The 24077-nt window shown below is 43.9% G+C and overlaps 1 long non-coding RNA gene across 5 annotated transcripts in view; it reads left to right on the top strand.

Annotated features, from left to right (window-relative positions):
- LOC106837181 (uncharacterized) overlaps positions 1–23801 on the top strand; it is a 154375-nt gene extending 130574 nt beyond the window's left edge. For all 5 annotated transcript variants that reach the window (XR_011497731.1, XR_011497730.1, XR_011497727.1 and 2 more), the window contains 6 exons: positions 7213–8226; positions 8841–8980; positions 9461–10136; positions 10256–11885; positions 17387–17592; positions 21520–23801. This is a non-coding gene — a long non-coding RNA (uncharacterized lncRNA). The remainder of the gene's footprint in view (positions 1–7212; positions 8227–8840; positions 8981–9460; positions 10137–10255; positions 11886–17386; positions 17593–21519) is intronic.
- The last annotated feature ends 276 nt before the right edge of the window (positions 23802–24077 follow it).

Genomic DNA, 24077 nt, shown 5'->3' with positions numbered 1-24077 from the left:
CCTTTAAGTGATTTACTAGGGTCACTTCGTGAATCCTCTTCTCAGGCCTGGAGGGTCCGTGGTTGGGTTTTGGGTCATAGTAATCAAGGTCTTCTTGGTTTTGATCTGGGTGAGGGCTCGTTAGCTTTTAAAGGTTTGATTTCAATGCAAGCAAATCACAGGGCAGCTATTTTAAAAGCTGTAAACGTCATTGAAAACTGCAGCCGTCTTTACTGAGTGTGCTCACAGTGGCAAGGGGGCAATACAGGGGGGGTGGTGAATTAGTATTTACCTTTTCTGCTCGAAAAATAAGGTAAGCCTTGTGCGCCGTGCGTAGGTTGGGGAGCTGCAGCATCTTATGTTTTTCTGTGTCACGATGAGGCTATCATCCAGAAATGACTACCTTTTAATACACCTTTGATTGGACCTTGGGCTTATTTTGCAAAAATGTCAAACACGTATTTCCTGATGCTATATATACATGTGACATTTATTTATATATAAAGTATCCACATGTAAGGAATAGTCTATGAGAGAAGAATTTGATTTCCCTTCATTATGTCCTTATTCTGTTTATTCTCAGAAAGAAGACAGAATAGCTGATGAGATAACAGTGAAAGGAACAGGCAAAACCACCCAAACCTTGCCACACCCCAAATGTGCTCCTCTCCTTCTTAGCTTCTTGACTCTTAATCTCATTGGGGGCTAATGCTGGGGACATGAGGAGAAGAAGAGCTGTGAGGCAAACTGGTGGGGAATACCCTTATTCTACTGAAATAAGATGACACAGGCAGCAAAAGCAGCCTTGGAGGAAAAGAAAAATCAGAAGAGGGCAGTCTGAGGATGCGTGTGGATGGAGAAAGAGGCTGTCACACCCACTTAGTTTTGATAACTTGCATTGTGTTTCTCGCCAGTGGGCTTCGTAACATGTGGAGGCATCTGGGAATGTTCTGGTTTTGCATGAGTTACGGTCACAATCTCAACAGTCTGAACCCCTTGCTGTTCTCTAAAGATGAGAGAGAAGAGAGCTTTCCAGCAGGGCTGGTCTGGAACAAGCAGGGTCATCGGAACTTGCTGCATCAGTGAAGCAAGGTCAAAGTTGGGGGACTTTGAGATAATATGTTCCTCCAAAGTCAGGGTGGATTGTACAACAGAACAGCATGGGTGGGCGGTTGTGTTTCTTGGGTACAGCATTCTCCATCGTTGGTTGGGTACATTCTTGGAATCAGCAATGGTCTGTGCCGGTTTGTGCCAAGCGTATAAAATACCACTGTGTAAGTGGAGTGAATCACTGGAATTTTCTACCTAAGGGACATACTGTTAAGTAACATGAACAGGAAGCTCCAGGACCCCTTACCCTGGCTGAGGTGAGCTTCGATAACAGAAGTCTGCCACTCAACGCGCAACGTTGTACAACTTTGCTGCTTCAGCCTCTGCCTGGGATTGTTTTGTTAATACGAGTCATCCTTGTGGTTCCCTTGTCAACTTGGGCATTACGGAGAGCCCGATAGGATCAAGGTTGTGTTTTACATATCTTGGACGGTATGTTCCAGCACTGGCCGGTGGCCTTCCTAGTCATGGGCATGTTGCAATAAGAATTACTGAATGTTTGGAAAAAAAGATGACACGAGGAAGCATTTGAGAGGGAGGGGGAGAGAGAGAGAAAGAGAGAGAGAGGCAACAGCAATAACAAAAGAAACAAGATAGAGTCAGAATCGGCACCAGGTGGTTCTCAGTTGATCAGCTTGAGCAGATAAGACCGACAATTTCGCAAGATTCCTGCTCTCTGCAGCCCAGTTGCTCAGAGATTTAGGAGCATTCCAGGGTTTCTTTATCAATTGGGTCAACCATACAAATTCTTTCCACTTAAGTAAACTATGGTTATACCTAAGGCTCTGAAAGGCAAGCCAGATCTCTTTCGCTTAAGGAGATATGCCTCATATTTGGTATATTGCTCTAATTACATAAACATTTACTGAAATGCCTTCCAGGACCATCAGTTAGGCTGTGAAAACTTGGAGACACCATCTACGAAGTGACAAGTTGCTCCTTCAAAGATGGACAACTTCACTTGAGATTTAAGTTCTTGACCAAAATACCTGTAAGAGACAAGGATGGATACGGATATATACACAAGATGTATACATGTTTATGTTATATATATACTTAAACCACAAATACTAGAGCTATTGTAGGTGGTTTGGAGGAAAAATTAAGGATTGGGAAGAAATGTTTGGGGCACTTGAAAATGCAGTGTAATGCACAACTGCCAGCCTCAACTTTTATTCTGTCTTCCTCTGCACACAAACATAATAGACTATGGGAGTCTTTAAATGATCCCATTTTGTATTCATTCTTGGTTGGGAAGGCCTTGAAATTGAGTAAGGGAGAGCAAAAATTACAAGTCATCTTTATATGAAACTCAGGTGGAAGAGCAAGGGAATTAATCCTTTTCCACCTTTCAGATAAAGTGACAACCTTGCAGCTCAGCTCCTTCCTAGGCAGACGGAGGGCCATGCTGGGAGCGTAGTGAAGGAGGAAAGAAGGGACGAGGTGGAGTGGATAAGATGGAGAGGGGATAGTTTTCAAAGAGTATCACACTAGGGCCCCTCCACCCTGTGCACCATTGTTACTGTGAATTCCTTCACTATTACTAGTCAAAGCTATGAAGCTATGAGGTTGTCCTGTCACCGAATATTTGGGTCTGGATCAAAGCAAAGATAGGGTGCCTTAGACTAACGACTTACCTTTTAATATATAGCTGTACATACAACTCTCAAATCTCCATTTGAAACATCAAAAAAGCAGTAACTAAATTGCTGTGGAGTGTGTTTTAAATGAAATAGTACAGAGAGATATAAGGCACTGCTTTTTGACAATTAGCAAGCCAAAGTGATAAGTGAGACAGTGAATCCACGAGTCATGTTCACTTCTCCTTCCCTCCTCCCCATCACACGTGTGACCTGGCCATCCCAACGCGCATCTTATCGTTCTTTCCAGGCTCTCCCCCTTCCCTACTCCCACTGCCCTCCTTCAGTTTCGCATCATCTCCTGTCCAGGCTGTTGCATCACCAAGTAGCCATTGAAAATCTACCCTGGGTATCCCCCTATGCCAGGTGCTCAGAGAGAGTCTAAAAAGACACACATGGGGCCTGCTTTTGTGGAGCTTGTGTTTTTGCAGGGAAAACAGAGAGTGAACAACCAATTACACAACTCATTATTAATTAAAATGATGATGAATGCAATGAAGGCTAAGTGTAGGATGCTGAGGAGCACACGGAAGGGGCCTAAGGAAGGCTTCCTTGAGAAACTAACATGTGAGTTGAGGTTTGAAGGATGGAGAAGAATCAGCCTGGCATAGAGGGAAACTCCAGACACAGGGAAGAGCATTTCAGATGGCCCTAGGCATGAAGGAGAGCGAAGAAGCTAAGAATGCCCATGGCACTGGAGCAAAGAGAGAGGAGAGAGACAGAGCTAGAATGCAGGGAACTTGAAAGCTGGAAAAGGCTTTTGGTCTCTTCTTGGATAATATGCACTCATCCCTTGGAGATCAGTTCACGTCTTCTCCTCCAGGAAGCTTTCCTTGATGCTCTGTCTCCATCCCCTCCTCCCCTTACAGGTCTGTTTGGTACCCCTGGTTGTCATTGCACACATCATAATGCAATGATTGGCTATATGTCTCTACGGTGCATTTGATGGTGAGCTTCTTGAGATTGGGAACCACATGTTAGCCATCTCTGTGTACGTCCATATTAAAGATTTCCTGATATTCCACTGAATGGAGACATTTTGATCCCTATAAACATACAATTACAGCCCAGGAAAAAAAATTCATGAAAGATAGGAGGAATAATCTTTGGTGTAAAGAGTTTTTTAATTTTAGTTTTTAAAGTTTTTCAACAAAGTGTACATAGATATTCAGAATTAATTTGTATTTAAGAAAGTATTTATGGATATCCAGAACTAAATGGGATACTGATTGTTTAAATCATAATTATCCTCCCACCCTCATCTAGTGCACGCATGTATCTAGTAGTAAAGGAAAGAGAATCCTTAGAGTATTTAAGGAGGTAGGGAGTTTCTTTTAAGTCATGTGACTTGGAAATTGTGTATGAAAGATACTAGGTGTTAGCCCAAACCAGGGAAGACAACTACATGGAGTGAGCGCCTGCTCCCCCACAGCCTCACCGCTCCCCTCACCATGGGTGATGGGCGTCTCCATGTCATGGTTGCGGTCCCTCTGAGTTCGCTCAAAATGCGCTCCCCAAACGGCCACCACTAACCACTAGACCAGATGAGAGCTGTCGCCCGGCGTGCGTGGAGTCCAGGCAGAGAGCCTGGGTTGCTGTTTACACACCAGACAGAACTCCTGCGTCTTCTAAGAGCATGGAAAGGGGCCCCGATTCTCATGACAGAGCATTTGTGGACCCCATGTCATAAAGTAGGCCACATTTGCCTCTGGGAACAAATCATAATCAGAGATTACTTTCCTTTTCAAAACTTCAGCATCAAATCGTGCCTGTTTCTACCAGGTTCCCATGGAACTGTAAATGTATCCGTTTTAAACATTTAAAACACTGAAATGACTGTTGAGGCTCTATAAGTGTTTGCTAATGTACTGTTCATTCTGATTATATAAGAGGCCCCGATTTGCTGGGATGTTAACCTAAGTCACACTGCGAGTGTGATTTTACTGCATCTTGAATCAATGTGAGGCAGACATGCTGGTTCTGACAAGGCGGGCTAATTATTAAATTTGCCGGCTTTTTTCCCCCCAAGATTTGGTTGTTTCGGATATATTTTGAAAGCTTTCCAGAGACCTATGAATTAATATCTTCTTTTTTCTCCCCCCTCATTCATATTCACTCTGGGAAGCAAAAACATCTAAAATCATTCTCCAGACCTTAAAACTAGACTTTTCAAATAGACTTTAGTCCCCCTGCTTCCCTTTTTTTTTTTTTTTTTAAATCTCGGGTGAATCAGTGAATAAAAAAGCTGAAAATTCGGATGTAGGTCTGTTTTGAGTGAAGTGAGATGAAGAGCTGAGAACAGGTCCAGCCTCTGAGGCCTCAGCCTTTGCTTTCCTGTCGTCTTGTCATCCCCACAGCTGAGCTGGAGCTGGAGCCAGAGGCTGCTGCGGTCACCCTCTCCTTGGAAGGTGCAATGGGAAAATACACTTTACAAGGACAAGACCCCAGAAACCCTGATGTATTAGCTTCATTCAGTGTGTGACTTTGCTGTAGGCGGCAGCAGTGTTTTCTAAAAGATGCGATCTCTGCCCACTAGGCATTTATGATTTAGTCTTGAAATATGTCAAATGCACAAAAGGTGTAATGATTAATAAAATTAATTCAGTCTTCCAAAGCTTTTAAGAGTCATTTATAATTTTATTGAGGGAGCAAAATGACTAAGCAATTCTTAATTATCTCGGCCCAGGCGAAAAATCGATAGCTAGCTTTCAAATTTCTTTTTAGACAATGCCGTAGACTATACAATATAAATGCTAAAAAGCAGAGAAATACAAAAGAAGGATAACCACAGGAAGGAGATGGAGGGAGAAAGTGAGTTCTCTACCAATTAAGCAGTCAGCCCTGGCAATCCTTTGCCTTTGGCAAGTAATTTTTGTTAAATCCTTGACATTACACACATGTATGAAAGCTCATACTCTTCTGAGTGTTAACATGGGTGCAAAGCAGGTTTATGAGGATACAGTCCAGCCACAGAGAGAGAGCCACTGGGCTCGCTCAGGTTTTCTGATTAAGATAGGATGAAGTGTTCAGTATTTTGGTTACCCATGAGGTCCACGTCCCAAGCAGCTATCCATCCTATCTCTGCCTTACACTCTTTGTAGCCTTGTCACGTTATAGAAGAACTGATCCTTATATTTCTTTGGTTACTAAATAACTACATATTTTTAAAAGTTTCAGCGAATTGAGACAAATATGCTGGTGGACCCTGCGTACCTTGCACTTCGATGCTGTGCTCTGCTGCTCAGATAAATATGCAAAACAGAGAAGCTGCCTCTGCTGAAGCGGCACAGCTATAGGACAGTCATTTCATTTATGCCAAAATATTGTTCAAAAGAGAGTTGTTTATATGTGCACATTTAAGTATGTTGTCTCACTGCAAAAAACTAAAGAATGTTTTCCATTTCCAATACTTTTTAAGCAATATATGTGTAGGTAGCTAATCTTGCAAGAGGTGATTTCTAAGCTAGATTTATTTTAAATTCATTTCACGTACAGGATAATGCGCATCCTGATTTGTACCTTTGGAAGACAGGTTTCGAGGACAACAGAAAACAGTGGCAAACCTCCCCTCTCTGAACAGATTGCTGTGCTGGTGTGTGTGGATGCCCCAAGGCTGAAGTTCCTTTCAAATTTATTTTTAAACTGCTTGGATCCCCAACCTCCCACCATCTCCCATACGGCAAATTCTTAATGGTGCTGTTTCAAAAGAAATCTGTGGTTGCAATGTGATGATGAAAGGAAAAGAATATAAAGACAAGAGAAATAAAATTTATCTTAAAAGATCTTTATTTGCTCAGAAACTGTATTTAGACATAAATATATGTAATATATCAATCTATTTCTCTTCGGTCAAAATTAATCATTCTTCCTTGTTCTTTCTTATCCTTTGTTAGACCTATATTATACTGATGTTCTGGTTGGATTTGAAATATTGTTGGACGTGTCTTTCTAGCTCACTTAATAGCGATTCCTTGGAAAGTGGGGGCCAGGCTTTGTGTCTCCCCCCACAGGATACTTACCAGTGTATGTAATAGATGCTCAATTATTATATATTGACTTGGATCCAGCATTTCAGACCTTTGGAGAAGACCAGCTGCTAGGTACAACAATTTCATTTCATTTCTCAGTAAAGGACTGTGTTCAGGAGACTCAGATCAGAGCCACAGTGGGAATTTCTTTGTTTTGAGAATTTTTGTGTTCACAATGCTGTCGGAAGAGTGTTGTTGCCACGGGCTTCTACTGAGGTGGCTGAGGGCATCTGCTTTCTCTCTAAATTCATGATGATGCTCATCTCCCAGGCAGGCTAGGTGACGCCCCCACTAGCTGGGCCCTGAGGCGGCCATGACCCCAGCACATTATCACAGAGGCGGAGGATGTGGATCGAGGTGGGTGTGAGAGTGGAGGGGTAGAAAGAGGAGAGGAGGAATTCAGCCAAGGTATTTTATTAATGTTGATAACACTCTAAATCTTCCGTTGTTGATAGGGTAAAGCTGTTGGGGACTGCTCCTAAAAATCTAGTTTATGAATTGACTGGATGAAACGCTACATGGTAAACCAATGAACACATCTCACATGCTGAAGTATTTTTAAGAAGGCTGTCTGGGAAATCATGCCACTATCTTCAGGAGGGGTCAGGAGTGACTTGAAGTGTGGGCATCTCTTTAAATCTGCACACCTTGGCTGGGCATTGGGGACATGTGCTGTAAGCTATAAAGAAACAAAGTCCCCCGGGAAATCGTGCTGGTCATCCCTTCGAGTGGAGCCCAGAGGCGGGAAAACATCTGAGCCAAACTTTCTCTTGACTCTGCTCAGAACTCACTGTGGGGTTCTGGGCATTTCATTTCCTCACATGGGCAATGTTGTGGGCCATCTTGATTCCTGGCCCTCCACCTCAAAGAGTAGCCCCCTGCAGTCGCTAAGTAAAGTGCGGAAAGCACACAGTGCAGTCAATCCAGGCTGCGCTGGCATCTCTTGGGGAGCCTGAAACCATGCATGCCGATGCCTGAGCTCTAGCCCAAGAGTTCTGGTTAACCGGCCTGAGGAGGGGCCTGGACATCTGTATTTTGTAAAAGCCATCCAGGTGAATCTTATAGAGCTAAGGGACCCGAGGTTGAGGACCACTACGCCAGAGTAGTAAGATGAACACCAGCTCAGCAGCAGCAGCGCAGCCGCCACCACAGCAACCCCGAGAGCACCCGAAACAGTAACAGAGGAGCCAGCCTTGGCTGGGAGAGTGCCAGGAAAGGAAGATGCTCGCTTGGATCCAGGCTCCACCTGGCACTGGCTGGGACCACAGACTCACTCTTCAGTCAATCAGCAGGCTAGCACACATTTGTTCAGTGCGCGCTGTGTGCTGCACGGGGCAGCGGACGGGGCATGCGGAGTAACAGGCCCCAGCCTCCCCCGGACACGCAGAGTCAGCATGACAGAGGTGCGAACCGGATACAGAGGGCACACATTCCACCTGGGGTGTGACAGGAAAGACGAAATATTATCGGTGAGTCCTTCAGGTGGCTGGTGGGGAGTGTGGGATGATGCCAAGGTGGTGATGGTGGGGCAGCCGTGGCAGCTAGTGTGGAGGCGGGGAAAAAGAGCCTGGTGTCGTAGGGAGGTCCAGGCACTTGGTGTCATGAGGCTGGAGGTGGGTCAGGGCCACGTGGTCGAGAGCTAAGTGTCTCTAAAGAGCATCAGTTTTCCCCAGTATGCAGTGGGGACACCGTAAAGGGGTTCCAGGAGGTAGGCACGTGCCCAGGGTTTTATTCTGGAGAAATCATTCTGGGAGCAGGATTGTGTTGAGAAGGACAGTGTTGGGAGGGGCAGGAGCAGCTGTAATTGTCAGGATGAGAGAAACCGAGTGTCTGAATGGAAGCAGGAGCTGCGGGTGGAGAGGAGGGAGACGTCGGAGAGAAGACAGCACGCTCTTCTTTTCTAAGTGATCGGTCAGCTCCTCACCTGGTGCCGGCGGCCTGAGCACCTGTAGTAGACGTAACCCAATGAGCAAGTAACGGCAAAATGTTACCTCTCACTGTTTAGTGCTCTTAATGTTCATGAGTTAATCGCTAAAAATATACGTATAACACATTCCCTACCCTCCACAAACTTGTGTTGCAGGATGTTGTAGCAGGTCCTAAAATACACAGACCCACAGACTGAAGAATACTGTCCTCAGTCTGTAAAAGGCAAGCCTCGATTGGATTGGATCAAGATGGGGAGCGTTGGGAAAGGACATTTCTTGCAAACATCCACTAAAGGTGTGTAGAGTGGTGGATTAATTTCACCGCTCTACCTAGTAAGTGTATGCAGGTGCATGGGGAGGGGGGCAACAGTGGGAGGCGGGATGGGAAGGAAGAGACTGTGAGGGGAGGCTACAAGAGGGACTTTGCAAGAAACCTCTCCCAATCGTCTTCCTCCCCCTCTTGGGGTCTATCTGGGTGCTGTGGTTCCTGGGCTTCCTAATGCCCCACCCAGCAGGCAGTGTGCTGACAGGCAGAGGGCAGGCCGGCAGAGGCATCTCTGGCCCTGAGGGCAGTGCCTGCCATCTGAGCTTCCATGGTCTGGTTATTAGCAAAACCTCAACTCCTTTCCAGAGCTCCAGTGCTCCCTGCCATGCCCAGGCATAACCAGTACAGTGTCACAATAGCCACCCTTTACAAACATCCTTGGGACTCGAAACATTGTCAGGCGCAAAGAAAAGTATGGCTTCACTCTCTGAACCGTTGTTTCCTCTTCAGGGGAAGGAGCAGTGGAGGTTGTAGCGGCTGGATATCATTTCAGAAGAACCTGTCATTTTTCCAGGAGAAGAGACTGTAAGAGGAAAGTCCTGGAGGGTGCATAGGATGTTGCTCATTTAGCGGGATAAAAGCCAGTCTGCATGAGAAATCGCGCATTCTGAGCACTGCAGGGGCAGTGCTGGATTTGTTCAAGGCTGAGAAAGGATGCCTTATCCTGGCGATGCGGTTCACGGCAGGGCGAGCGGCAGTGACGGGGTACTGAGCACACACCTGGGAGCCTGAGATGGGCGACCCTCACTGGCCAACTGATCCATCCCACCAGACTGCAGCCTCAGTTTCTCAGCTTGTAAAAGTCATATGATACTTGCTTTAGAATAAACTCATGGGATGTAGAATTCAAAATGATAAATATTTTTATCAAGTTTCTCCCGACCCCCTAACTTTTAGGGATTTACTTCTCCCCTTGAAAACCAGAAATAGTGGGAGAAACAAGAGATGTGACTCTAATATTACTTGTCTTTACCAACAATGTTAATTTCTCTCTAAGGAGCTGGGCAAGTTACATTGTATTTGATTCCTGACTACTGTCTCTAAACCGAGGATTCAAATTGTTAGACTCAATTCATGACCTTGTTGGAAATTTCCAGCAAACCCACTGCTCAATCACCTTAACTAGGTGGGTTCTTAATTTCCTGATCTTCACCACGCCCTGAATACAGTTCTAATGAGGAAATGGATGTAGCAATTCTTTCATTTGTGTGATTTTTAAAGCTTATGTTTTGATTTCCCTTTCAGGAGAAAATATTTTATGATATAGTGGAAACAAATGATAACAGTGTTGAGAGGGACAAGCTTAACACACAGAATCCAGACTTCACACGTTCACGTGGGGGAGATAGAAGTCGCGGAGTAGGCTGATTTCTGATGGCAACCTGATTTAATTTGCAATATGACTGCATCAGTGGCTGCTCAAAAAGCTGTTTCCAACATTTTGCATCAATATAGCAGCTCTGGGATCCTGAAGAAATTTGTATTTGCTGTCTAAGACCGGAAGGGTGGAGGAATACAGGTACCCCTAAGCTAAGTATATTCGTGATGAAAGACGAATAGGTTCATTACAGTGTTGTTTGTAATAGGAAAAATTGGAAACAATTTAAATATGTAAAATAATTAAATAAACAACGATACATTCCTTTATTCAGATGCTGTATGATATTTAAAAATTGAGGAAGATTGAGGTATTGACTCAATGAAAAATGTCCATGTGGTAGGAAATGGGAATAATTACAGAATGATATGCAAATCATAATTCCGTCTTGGTAAGAACAAACAAGTCAATCTATGTATACGCTGGATGTTAGTCCAGGGACTCAGACACACATACACCTCCTGCAGGCTGGCAGTGTGGGGCGTGCACACGTGCAGGGATGGGTGAATTACCATGGGAGTGGAACATGAAGAGGCAGGTGGTACACATCTTCCCTTTCAGACCACTGGAGTAATTATATATGTATTTTAAAACAATAGACATCTTATACTTTTGTAATAAAAAAGAAACATTACCAACACAATAGATGTGTTTCATCAAATTAAATGTGTTATACTTTAAAACCAGCATCAAGTTAAGACATTTTACTTAAGGCTGCTGTGAAAACGTATGTGTTTCTGAGTCAGGCCGGCGAGCCTAGCCATTAGGACTTGATGCTTTTAAGGTCTTTGTGCTCTTGCCCCAACTACTGTGTTCATTTAAGAGAGTATACGTCAGCCTTCTATCTGAGCAGTCCAGCGATTGAAGCAGTGTATTTTAGCACTCCAGAATAACTGTCATTAGGCGATCAGTAACTAGCAGCCTATTACATTCTAAGCATGTTTCAATGCCTGCTGTAAATGTTTTGACAATAGCCTCTGTGCACTAATAACATTGTGCATAACAAAGAATAACAGGTGCAGCCAAAAGGGAGGCAAGTTCCTCCAGGATGTGTTTTCAATCTATCATGTGTGCCTTGACTTTTCTAAATGTGTGAAAATAATTATTATTGCCACTGTGGTGTAATTGGTCTCTATGGACAACCTATGGCGGTGAAGACCTTTTGGAATAAAGTGAGAAATCTACCCGGATGAGTTCAGAAGTCTGTCAAGAAGCACTCTAGTCAAAGCCTGCCCTTCTGGGGGGCCACCCTCTTTCATCCTGAAGTGATCCTTCCATGGTCTTTGTGGGCACGTTATTAGTGGGCAGGAAAAGGTAAGGAGTGTGATGGGAAAACAAGAGGCAGGTTTTCCCTTTCAATGATCATAGGCCAGCAAGCCCTTGGATCGACCCCGTACCCACGCCGATGGAGGAGAAGTGGACACGTGCTCAGTTAGAGAAGAGAACGGCACCTGCAGTCACCTGGGGCCAGAGGATGTGGCAGACGCATTTCAGCAGGTCGATTTTTTTTCCTTTTAATGCATATATTTGGAAATCCAGTCTAAAGTGCATTGAGCTTGGAAGAGAAGGGTGGAATGCCTTTCCCATCATCATAGTCATTTGGAAATCGAGGAAGGTGGATTTTTCCTCCCAGAATTGGTAGAGTTGCAATTTCTGTTAGGATATGCAAACCAAACCCATATATTTCATGCTATTCTCATCAAGTGCAGTCAGCCTAAAAGTAGAATTTAAAGAAAACTCAAGGCCGATTCAAAAAGGTACAATCGAAGTCCTTTTTAGCTATCTCGGCACTGAAATCATGGACAGGAAGAAGAATATGTCTCTATCATTAAATGGAATAAAAATTCTTGGAAAACTAATTCGTTAATAATGTGAGTGGCTGCAGAGAAAAAAACTAATCCAAATTCATTCACCCAACATAAAATAAAATACACTGGTTCTCCTCCTCCATTTTTGAGCTTGCTAGTTTGGGGAGGTTCATTTTACATAGTTTTATGAACATAAGATAAATGTAGCTTTCTGATTAGATACAAGCTTATGGTTCTTTCTCTGTCTCTGTCTCTGTCTCTCTCCTTCTTGGTATAAGTCACTTCATCTCAGTTACTCTAACAAGAATTCATAGTCTTTGCAAACCCTAGTTTTTAAATCTGTGTCTGAAACCAAGTAGAGTGCTGGCACTTTAAAAATCCTCATTGGCTGAATCTTCTCCCCTATGTAATTCTGGTTCATCTACACTGGAGAGTGCCAGGCAAGTTCTTCGACTCTAGCATCTCCTTCATGCATTGAATCCTCTGGTATAATAGACATGAATGCTCTATTGCGTGGCTGTAATTACTGGGTTTGCGGGCTCTGACTCCTTAGACTGTTTAATAAAATTTAAAAGTGTAACACATTTTGCTGCAGAAAATACCCCCATATGTTTCTCCTGGCTGTTGCGTTATGAATTCTTAGCTCTGACTTAGATCACTCTCACTCTTCGGCACTCCTGTATCATTGATGCAAGAAGAGTAGTGGAAAGTCAAACAAGATAAAATGACAGATGAAGGATTAATGGTGACTGAGGACACAGCACTATACAGAGTAAGGGTTCAATTCATATTGAATAGATGGAAAGAAGTATTCAGGGTTTTGGACTCCAGTCCTGTGGGGTGTGCACTTAATTGTACTCGGTTTAGTGAGGCTTGAAGGGAAATCAAGTTTCTGTTTCAGGGAGCTAGTTCAGGGGAACTAATCATTTCTGCAGAAAAGAGAGCAGAGACGCCTACTCTGACTGCAGGTGACATCTCTCTGGACACGTTCTCAGAAACCCTGCACCAGGAATTGAGTTGTCTTGGATTCCGACGTGCCTGGTCTGACTCATGGAAAATAATCTATAAATTCTACCTTGCTACTGAGCATCGGAAGTTTGATTCTATGTGTCAATTTCTATAAGTATTACTTCTAGAAACACAGAAATGAATTATTTAATACATCTGTAGCACAAGTCCTTGGAGAGGAAGCAAGAATTCAGCAGTTGAACCCAATTAAAATTCTTTCAGGAAGCAAATTCAAACTCCCTTTTGGGTTCATGAACAAACCACAGAATAAAATGTTTCGAAGGCTGACTCACATGTGTTCTTTAGTGATTGTAACAACATTTCCTCTCTGCAGATTTGAAAAAATGACTTTCTTGGGTTTGATCAGTGGAACCCTTGAGTCCTTACTGTGCCAGCACCACATTGGGTTCAGGGACACAAAGGTGGATAAGAAGGTCTCTGCCTGTGAGCTTACCTATATGGCAGGGTTACTATTAATGAATTTCAACAATTTAAGATAAATCTATTAACAAAATACTATGTTCCAGCACGTGAATGCTTACAAAATGAGGATGACATAGGCATTTTCCCCAAGGTGTTTAATATCAAAAGAGAGAAACAGACTCCTGAATATCTGATCACAGCACAATATAATTCATGCTACAATTGAGATCAAATTGAAAGAAATCATTCATCTTAAATTTACAGAAATTTTCCATTTTCAAAATCAAGATTCCTTCCTAGTCCAGCATATGTAAAAGTTTTGGATAAAGTATTTATTTTTAAAAAATGTTCTTTTAATGTAATTTTTACTGGCAAGAAAATATAGGTATTCCTTGAAGACCAGAAACACATCTACAGGAGGTACAGAAGCTGACTTTTGTGGAGTTATTGGCACAAAACTTACATTTTTAAACACACATGGGACATTTCTGGAAATTGGTTGGGTATTTTTGGCCTTAAAGAAGCTCTCAAGACTTTTTGAAAGACTAGTAACATATCTATCACATTTTCTTACTGTAATGCAATAAATAGATCACTGAAAATGTTCTATACATTCAGAAAGTTCAGAACATACTTCCAAATCAGTCAAAGAAAGATTAATAGAAACCAGGAAAATCTTAGAAATAAATAATGACCAAAATGCATGTGTAAAAACTTGTGAGATGTAGCTAAGACTTTGCTGAGAGGTAAATCTATAGACTCAAACGTTTATATTAAAGAAGAAGAAATTAAATAATTGAGCTAAGCATCCAATGTAAGAAATCAGAGGGAAAAACAGGCTCACTGAATAACCCAAAGAAAATTGAAGGACAGAAATTGATGATGTAGAAATCAAAGATATAAATGAGAACATCACTTTGTTTTTAAAAGAGTAATAAAAATGGCAACTTCTGTCAGGGTTTATCAAGAAAAAAGAACAGAGAAGTCACAAACAATATGAGCAATTTAAAAAGAGAATATTTGTAGCACTCCAAGAATAGATAAATGAGAGAAAACAAGTTTATGCCAATAAATTTAAAGACTTATAAAAAATAGATGTGCTCCTAGGAAAATAAAAATTATCAGAACTGACTCAAAAAATAAAACCTGATTTGTGTCATAACCATTAAAGGAATTGAATTAAAAATTTAACATCTTGCCGTGAGCAAAATCCTGGGCCCAGACTGTTCAAGGTATTGGTAATTCCATTTTTAAACACCTTCAGAGAATAAGAAAAGATGGAGCACTCGTCAACTCGTTTAATGTCTATTGTAACTTTGATACCAAAACCAGATAAGGACAGTAGGAGAAAAGAAAATTATTTAAAGAAATTCTTAAAAATAGAGGGAAAATGCTGAGGCAAAATACAGGCAAACAAAATTTAACCATGGTTTAGAAAAAAATCCCCACCAAGCTAATTAACCTAAGGCCAAGTTAGTTAGCAGGTTAAAGGGTGTGGGACGTGGAGCAGAGATGGTCATCACCATGGTCATAGGAAAAACATGATAAAATCACACGCCCATTCATGGTTTAACAAGAGAGCAAACAAAACTTCTTGCAATAGGAAGATGGTCACACCTTAACCGGAAACAAGTGAATCCAAAAAATTTTGTTTATTTTCTCAGAGATCTGATAGCTAACCAAAAAATGAACTCTCTTCCTTAATAAGAAGATGAGGAAAGTTTGTTAATATGTAAACCATTTTTTGCCCTGTTACGTACATAAAGATGTGTGTGTATTTATAGAAATATAAATATCTACAATTGCAGAGAGCTTTACTCTATAGAAGTTGAGAATGCAAAATCTGGAGGAAGACTGCTCAGTTAAATCCTGGGATTGTGTGATTTGGGGCAAATTTCCTAACCACCTTGTGCCTCAGTTTTCTCACCTGTAAGATGGGTAAGGAAAATACCTTACTGGATTGTTGTGAGGGTTAGCTGAGTAAATATGTGTGAAGCAGGCGGGAAAATGCCTTGCAGATTATAAGCACTTAATTGGTATTAATGGCTATGGTTAGTTTTCTTTTGTACCAAAATGCTAACATCATGATCTCTGGGCAGAAGATTAATGGGTGGTTTTTAAGTTCTTCTTTATATTTTTCCTGCATTTTCCAAATTTTCTACAATATTTTGCTTTTATGGGAAGAGCTATTTAAAATGCGAACATGCACACTCACACTGCTCACATACACCCTAGCAAAAGCTGAAGCCCTGTGATCTGAGTTGGCTCATCCGCTTTCCTGGGAGCTGATGGCAGAGCATCACTCTGAGAGCCCTGCGGGGTCCCCCTCTGCCTGCTGTCTCTGCTAGGCAGGACAGATGGAGCGTGGACTCTAACCACAGGTTAGCACCCCATAGCTGTCCACTGGGAGCAAGAGCGACTCCAGAGGCAAAGGAAAGGCTCTTTCCAATCCTGTTAGACAAAGATGCATCAGGATCAGTCATGGAACTTCCTGCCCAAGGATGTTCAGACTCTGCCCTGAGACTGTGAGCTGGCAGGTCAGAGAAGGGCTTACAGCTTGTGAGGCTGACAGGCGCCTGTGCTGCGAACAACGGCTTTCTTCTGGTTTCCCTCAGCCTTTTCCCACATCCTGACACAGGCAGCCCTGGGCTGGTGGGTTTTACTGCTATGCAACCCTTCCTAATTAATTTTAAATATGCAGATCACGCCCACTCATTCATTCAAAACAGTCTATGGTCCAATTGTTCAGGAAATGTTCTAGATTAGAAAAAGGAGACACAAAGTGGAAACTAACAACGTTCCTCATTCTCAGAAGTTTAAATTTTCATATAGGAAGACAGAAAATTAACAAGCAAACACGTGAGATAATTGCAGAGTGTAATAAGCGCCCTTCGAAGAGGAAATAAATAGGATGATGTGACAGAGTGATGGGAGAGGCGCTTCACACAGGTGGACAGGGACAGCTCTCCCGAGCAGGTGAGACTGCAGCGCAGACTTAGAGGTGAGAGGGAACGGGTCACGCTCAGAGTGGAAGGGAACGTTTTCCAGGCAGAAGCAATGGCCAGCGCTCTGCAACAGGAAAGAGCTCGGCATGTTCAAGTGCCTGGAACATAACTTGTAAGTGGTAGAGTGACATAAAGAAGACACTGCAGAAGCAGATGCTTAGGGACCTATCGTCCAGGACAGGGAGTTTGGTTTTATTCCAAGTGCTGTAGAAAACCACAGAAGGCTTTTAAATGGGATAGAGTAGAGGGGGCATAAGAAGCTGATGTTTTCAAAGATTCCTCTGGCTTATGTATGGAGATTGATGGGTGGAGAACAACGGCAGGAGATGGAAAACGAGCGGAGGCTATCGCAACAACCTAGGCGAGAGACGATGGCAGCTGGACTTGGGGTAGCAGGGGACGTGGTGAAAGGCGGACCGACTTGAGGTCTCTTTGGAGATAGAAGGCAGCTAGGACTTTTGTGGCAGATTCGTGGGTTCTGATTGGCCATGTGGATCAGGCCATTGGGTCAAAAATCACTGCAGTGCCTTCTTCCCATGAAGGTAAATGGCAAGAATGCTGACTAATCTCACAGTTCAAAATACAAGTTCCGCTTGTGCTTTGGACCCTTAGAATGGTATACTGTGGAGATTGTAAATACCCTACTGCCTTCAACGGGTGAGATGCTGTTTATGCCCAGGGATCGTTTTTCAGCTGTTGACTTCCATATTCTGGGCAACACTCAGGGCTCACCTGACTCCCCTCCTGTGTCTAGGCTTCTCAGTCCCAACAGGTCTCTCGAGATGCGGGGCAGGCCCAGAGTCTATGGGGCATCTGTGGCATGACTTGGCTGCTCGCTGCGCAGAGGAAGCGTCAAGCAGTCCCAGCCTCACCTGAACCTTTGGAACCTCCCCCTTGTGAGGCCCAGAGTTCATCTGCTTCTCCGAGGTGTTTCCTGAACCACAGCCAACCTGAATCCAGGTCAGAGTCCTCCCTCTCTCTACACTGTTACTCTATGTGGCTGCGGTCTTCTTGAGTTCACCCGCGTCCCGCTCAGCCCTGGCCCAGCTCCAGAGAACTGAGGGCTGCTCCGTAACTGGGGAGGGACGGGGAGGGAGGGCAATGTGAGGGCTGGGACAGTTGCTGTGGACAGAAGCAGGAGTGGAGTTAGCAAACGCCCCACTTCCCCATTTCCTCTCAGGGGAAAACGGCGAGATATTGCATAGCCCACAGCCCTCATATGGGCGTATGTGGTGGAACAGTCCCAATTATACATCCTTAAAGAAAATAGAAATCAACCAGTGTGCATCAAATGATGCACCCGTGGCCCTCAGCATTAGGACAGATATTTGTATTTTGGGTGCATATTAGCTATAGCTTATGAGCGTCCCCCAGAGTACTATCCAAATTCTTCGTCTCATCTGCATAATCTTTTATAAAGGACGTGGACCTTTACGCTTATGGCACTGTGGTGGGGGGCACGGGGAGTAAGGAATAAATTTAGAAGCAATTTGAAAATGTGAGAGCTGTAACCGTATAGTTTACAGCTTAAAAATATCAAACTGTAATGTGAATAGAAATGCAGTGAGAATGGTAAACGTTGCGTAAAGAACTTATTTAGGTTCTCCGGAGAAGCAAGTTTCAAAACAATCCATGAAGTGTGAGCTATTTAATTAAAAACTAAAAAATTTAGTGTCTCACTGAAGCTAAGAAGCTATCAAATGTAAGGCAATCCAGTTCATAAAGTTAATATGTGAAAACATATGCATTTTAAAATCAATAAAAGTTTTTATAAATGCTTTTTATGATTGTCTTGAAATAAATGTTTTTAAATGCGCAAAGAGTGTCAGAACATTATATTCTAAAATGGTAAGAGAAAAATATTATAGTTAAGAATGTTAAAAAAGTACCTCTGGGAGAGGGGCATGGGATGGGGTAGATAAAGATCCCTACATATTTTTATTTTATGTACTTTTATATTATTTGAATTTTTTACACTGAGCGTGTAGTGAGATAATTTATGTGTGTGCGCGCGCTCGCACGTGTAAATGACACTAGTTCATTTGAGTGAGGCTATGTGTAAAATTTGTTAGTCAAAAAAATTACTGTGTATGGAGTAAATAGCATAATAGATCCTGATTTTATTAAGCACGATGAATACTCGTGTAACTCAGGAAAGGCCAAAGACGTCTTCTGTTTGTGCTGTAACTGCAGGTTCCTACCTGCTGCGACACAAACCCGGCGTCCTGCGGGTCCTGTTGGTCCAGCTTTGTTGTGGGGAGCCACGGAGCATCACCAGTGTGAACAGAACAATGTGCTTGCTCAGGGCTCAGCTGGCAGCAGAGTTTGGGGCATACGGCGTTAACTACGCTCTTTCTGTGAGAGAGCTGTGTTCTGACTATGCAGCTGGGTGGCCACCGGGATTCAAGATAAAGGTGATTCCCCTGGATTTCATCTCTTATCTCTCACGGGAGAGGAGAGAATGTAGATTCAGGTCAGGAAGCAAAAGATCTGTGGGTTAGGGAGAACTTGGGGCAGGCGAGGCTGTGCAGTCGGGAAGTGGCTGCCTCATTATTCATGAGTCCTCTGGCTTCTGAGAACATTCTGTACCATGTACACAGTTGGCTTAACGCAAATTCCAAAGCCGTTTTTTATTATCGTTTAGAATCTCATTTTCAGAGAAGGTAGATAAGTAAGCTAATAGTTAAACATTTGTAAACCAAGACATTCCAGTAAAAGCCACCCGTTGACCACGTGACAGAAGAACATTGCAGGTGTTCGAGTCAGCGCAGGAGGCAGCATCCTCCAGTCCGCAGGAAAAGAGCCTTCCTGAACTTCTTCATTCATTTCTTCATTCTTTCAAGAAATGACTTAGTGCGCGTCTTCTCCACCCCGCGCACGATGCTGGAGCGACACACAGAGGGAGACAGGGAAGTTCGTGACCTTGCAGAGTGTGTGTTCCGGTGGGGTGGACAGACAAGGAAAAACGAAAAAGAAAGAAGCACAGATTGTGACAATGCTATGAAGGGCACAAACCGGGTGACGTGACAAAGAGTCAGTGGGAGTGAGAGTGAGGGGGGTCCCTCCACGGTTTGGGGTGTGAGCGAGGCCTCTCCGGGGAGGTGTTACTGCAGAAGGAGGACGAGATGGCAGTGGAAGCTGCGGGCAGAGCGTCAGGGGCCCCACGTCTGGGGGACCCTGCCCTGGAGGGCCCGTGGCCTCTGTGGTCGCCCACCCTCTCTGGTCAGTTTGCTCACCTGCCAAAGGAGTAATAAGTCCCTCATGGAGCCACCTGTCTGTGAACATCAATAATCACAAACCAGTGAACTGAAGAGCAATGTCTTTTAGGTGAGGGCACTTTGTAAACTGCAAAAAAAAACCCCATCTGATCTTTACGATAACTGTGCTAAGTAGGTCAGATAAGGATTCAAATTACTTAGATGTTGGCAAATCCAGCTACATAATTTGCGGTGCCTGGTGGAAAATGAAAAAGCGGGGCCCTTGTCCAGAAGTGATCGAGAATTTCAAGAGGGCAACAGCAGAGCATCAAACCATGACACTCTGAGCCCGGACCCTGTGTGGCCGGATGGGCTGGGTGCTCATGGAGGCCTCGGATAAAACCTTGTCATCAGATTAGCGAGGGTGGAGGGGGGATCAATTTTTGCTACGTTAATATCCAGGGTAAATATTTCTGCAAAATACTAAATTGTGAAATACTAGTTTTTATTAATGTAAATATACCATCGTGCTTGTTCCAGGGCATCCAGTCTGTCTCTTCATTGGGTGTTTTCTACCTGTTTCTTTCAAAGATTTAAAAATCTAGGAGGGCACTGAGAGGGCCTGTGTCTTTTCCAAAAATCTGTAGGAGTTGCGTTGTCTTGATGCAAGCTGTCTTGAGAACAATGACTTCTGTGCAGTAAAGAGATCTTAGCGTGAAATAAGAACGCCCATATGTGAGTCCTGGGTCTGCCATTTCATATTTAAGTGACTGAGTGGTTAAGTTTGCATGCTCTGCTTCAGCAGCTCGGGATTTCGCTAGTTCGGATCCTGGGCGCAGACATAGCACTGCTCAACAGGCCATGCTGAGGCGGCGTCCCACACAGCACAACCAGAGGCACTCACAACTAGAATGCACAACTGTGTCCTGGGGTGGGCGGGAGGGAGAGGCTTTGGGGAGAAGAAGAAGGAAAAAAAGAAAAAAAAGATTGGCAACAGTTGTTCGCTCAGGTGCCAATCTTTAAAAAAAAAATAAAAATAAAAAAATAAAGTGAACAATTCAGTGGCATTTAGTACATTCACAGTGTTGTACAACCATCACCTTTATGTAGTTCCAAAATCTTTTCCTCCCCTTCAAAGGAAACCCTGTACCCAGCAAGCAGTCACTCTTCGTTTCTCCTTCTCCCAGCCCCTGGCTGCCATTAACATGCTTTCTGTCTCTATGGACTTACCTATTCTGGATATTTCATATAAATGGAGTCACACAACATGTGACCTTTTGTGTCTGGCTTCTTTCCCGTGGCATGATGTTTTCAAGGTTCATCGTGCTAGAGCCTGTGTCAGCACCCATTTCTTTTTAGGGCTGAATAGTGTTCCACTCTGTGCCTAGGCCACACCTTGTGTCTCTCCATTTATCTGCTGACTGACATCGGGCTTTCCCACCTTGGCTACTGCGAATGGTGCTGCCATGTACACGCACGGCCATGCATTTTTCTCAATGCCTGTTTTCAGTTCTCTTGGATATGTACCTGGGGGGGAAATTGCTGGCTCACAGGTAGTTCTGTGTTTAACTTTTTGAGGAATAAGACGTGCGATCTGAAGCCAAATAGGTAATCCTATAGACTATTTTACTATAAAATATAATAATAGCAAGAAAACACTTCCATTCTTTTTCTTGCCTTTCTGTCCCAGCTACCAGTTACTGAACAGCTGCTACCTTGAGAGGGACTGACCGACATCGAGGACCTGGACTCCAGAACCCTGCTTTTGACCGGGAGACCTCCCAACTGGGAGCTCAAATAAATACGAGTGTGTTCGTTCTCAATCCTGGAACCCGTGAGCCAAGCTGCATTTTACGTCTGCATCCTCTACCCCCTGTTACAGGAGCCTGTTGCCTTTAACGAACCTGAGTCAGTCTAGCGAGGAGAACTGCTCGCCAGGGCTAATTATCATCGCGGCGATGTGAGTAAATGAAGGAAAGTGAGTCATGCACTAGGGCGGTTTTATGACGGCTGTGAGGGAAGGCAAATCAAATGTATGCATCTAAACTGCAGGGACCTGCGAGCGGCTGAATCATACGTCCGAGTGAATATGAGTTTTATGGCGTGCGCCTGGAGATCCTTAACATAATTGTCCTGCTGCTTTGGTCAGGTTGTTCTCTGCCCGGAGGCCCAGTGGTGACCTCTCCAAACACGTCAAGTGGAGCCCCGAACTCTTCAAATGGAGGCCACCCATCTTGGGAAGAAAGACAACAGAAAAGAAAGAAAGAGAGTGGCGAAGTCATATTTCCACTGCAGAGTTGCCTGAAGAGCTCGCTCCCTTCCTGCCCTGGCTCTGTTCCCGTCAGTGCATCCCTTGTAGCGAGTCTTAGCTCAGCAGCCTTCACGGGGTGGCCTACAGGGCAATGAAGTGACCCAAGAAAGAGGATGGCATTTCTCCAACCCCCTCACCACCTGTGTGTGTTCACCAGGGAGGTGTTCTTGCCGTCTGGTCCCAGATGTCCTAATGACTCCTTCGCGTATGGGTTTGTTCATTGATTTAGTTAATGATTTGATTTCTAAGTCTGCCCAGGCACTCTTGGAAATGTCCTGTAGGATATAGACACGAATCAGCATGAACTCTGTTCTCAGGAAGCCTGCAGGGTAGGAGAGAAGGTTGGGCGGGTGCCACTGAAGCCTTCACACAGCTAAGGGGCTGTAGGTGGGCTTCCAGCGTGGGCTCTGGACCGCCTCGGCATGACCCCTGCTCCCCAGCGGCAGAGTTATTTGCTACTCGCATCCATAAAATGTGGATGATAATAGTTCCCACCCACTGGATTGTTTTGAGGAAAGCACCTGGCACAGTGTTGGTGGTCACTAAGTGTTACCTCACGGTTTCCTCCACAAATAAGCGGCAAGTATCCTAACTGAGAAACCACTGACGTGCTCTGAGGTTCAGAGACAGATGTGTCCTGGGGCCTGGAGAGGTTCACAACGCAGGCAGCCTTTGGGCCAGGCCTGGACGGCTCAGCTGAGATCTCTCTGCGATGCCCATCGGAGTCGGTGCTCCCAGCATTAGAGAAGCAGGACTTTGCCCCATTTCTCTGTGCGTATCTATCGGTGTTTAATACACAACTGGTTCTTTTTTTTTTTTTTTTTTTAAAGATTTTATTTTTTCCTTTTTCTCCCCAAAGCCCCCCGGTACATAGTTATGTATTCTTCGTTGTGGGTTCTTCTAGTTGTGGCATGTGGGACGCTGCCTCAGCGTGGTCTGACGAGCAGTGCCATGTCCGCGCCCAGGATTCGAACCAACGAAACACTGGGCCGCCTGCAGCGGAGCGCGCGAACTTAACCACTCGGCCACGGGGCCAGCCCCTACAACTGGTTCTTTAAACATGTTTTCTGGGGACACTGAGGAAAAGGATGATTTCTTACATAAGGGTTAGTTGTTTGTTCTTCAGCTAATCAAGCCACTCTTCACTTGACTTTGAGGAAGTTCTTTCACCTCTCTGAGACTCTTTATCCTTTTGGAGTAGAGAAGGCCTATACTCAGTAAGCATTGTGGCTTTTTTAAACCAGCTCTGAACTATGGTGATTATTAACAATATTGCTGTGAGTTTTAGCCTCGCACATCATTCACGTGGTTTACCAAGAGTTGACTACAAATTGTGTGGAACTTGGGCCTGTGTTTGAGTGACTGATTTCTCTCCAAAGTTTTATGTTATAAAATCGTGAACGGAGCTTTCCAAAACCATGACTGCCAAATATTCTATTTGACCAACAATACTTAAAGTGTTTATGTCCATATTTACCAATTCTATCCTTATCTACCCACCCACTCTTCTGTCTGTCTGCTTCTTCTCATTTCACCTAGTTAGGCAAAAACAACCAGCTTACCACTGGTATAAGCCTGCAAATACAGAAATCTCTAAAGAGAACAGACTTTTTTTTGGAGATTTGTGACCTAATTTTAATTAGACGCACTATCTAATTTCACTCTGTTTTGGTTTATTCATTCTTGTTACGGGTCCACATACTATATTACTCAAAGAAAAAATTGGAACTTTTGTTTGTTTTTTATGGGCTGGAATCATTGATATGTTTTGGAATATCACTGTGTCCTTTACTCAGGACATACGACACACGTTGTAGATAACAGAATCCGCTGGACCTTGTTTAAGAGAAAGAGACTTAATTTAGGGAATGGGAAGGGCAGGAGCAGGTTCTAAGCCAAATTTTCAGGAACTGTCACGGAATGGCCTACCTAGGGAG

Source organism: Equus asinus, chromosome 24 (assembly GCF_041296235.1).
Source record: "Equus asinus isolate D_3611 breed Donkey chromosome 24, EquAss-T2T_v2, whole genome shotgun sequence".
In the NCBI taxonomy this organism is placed as follows: Eukaryota; Metazoa; Chordata; class Mammalia; order Perissodactyla; family Equidae; genus Equus; species Equus asinus.
Note: the sequence above shows the minus strand (reverse complement) of the source record. Positions and strands in the feature narration are given on the sequence as shown.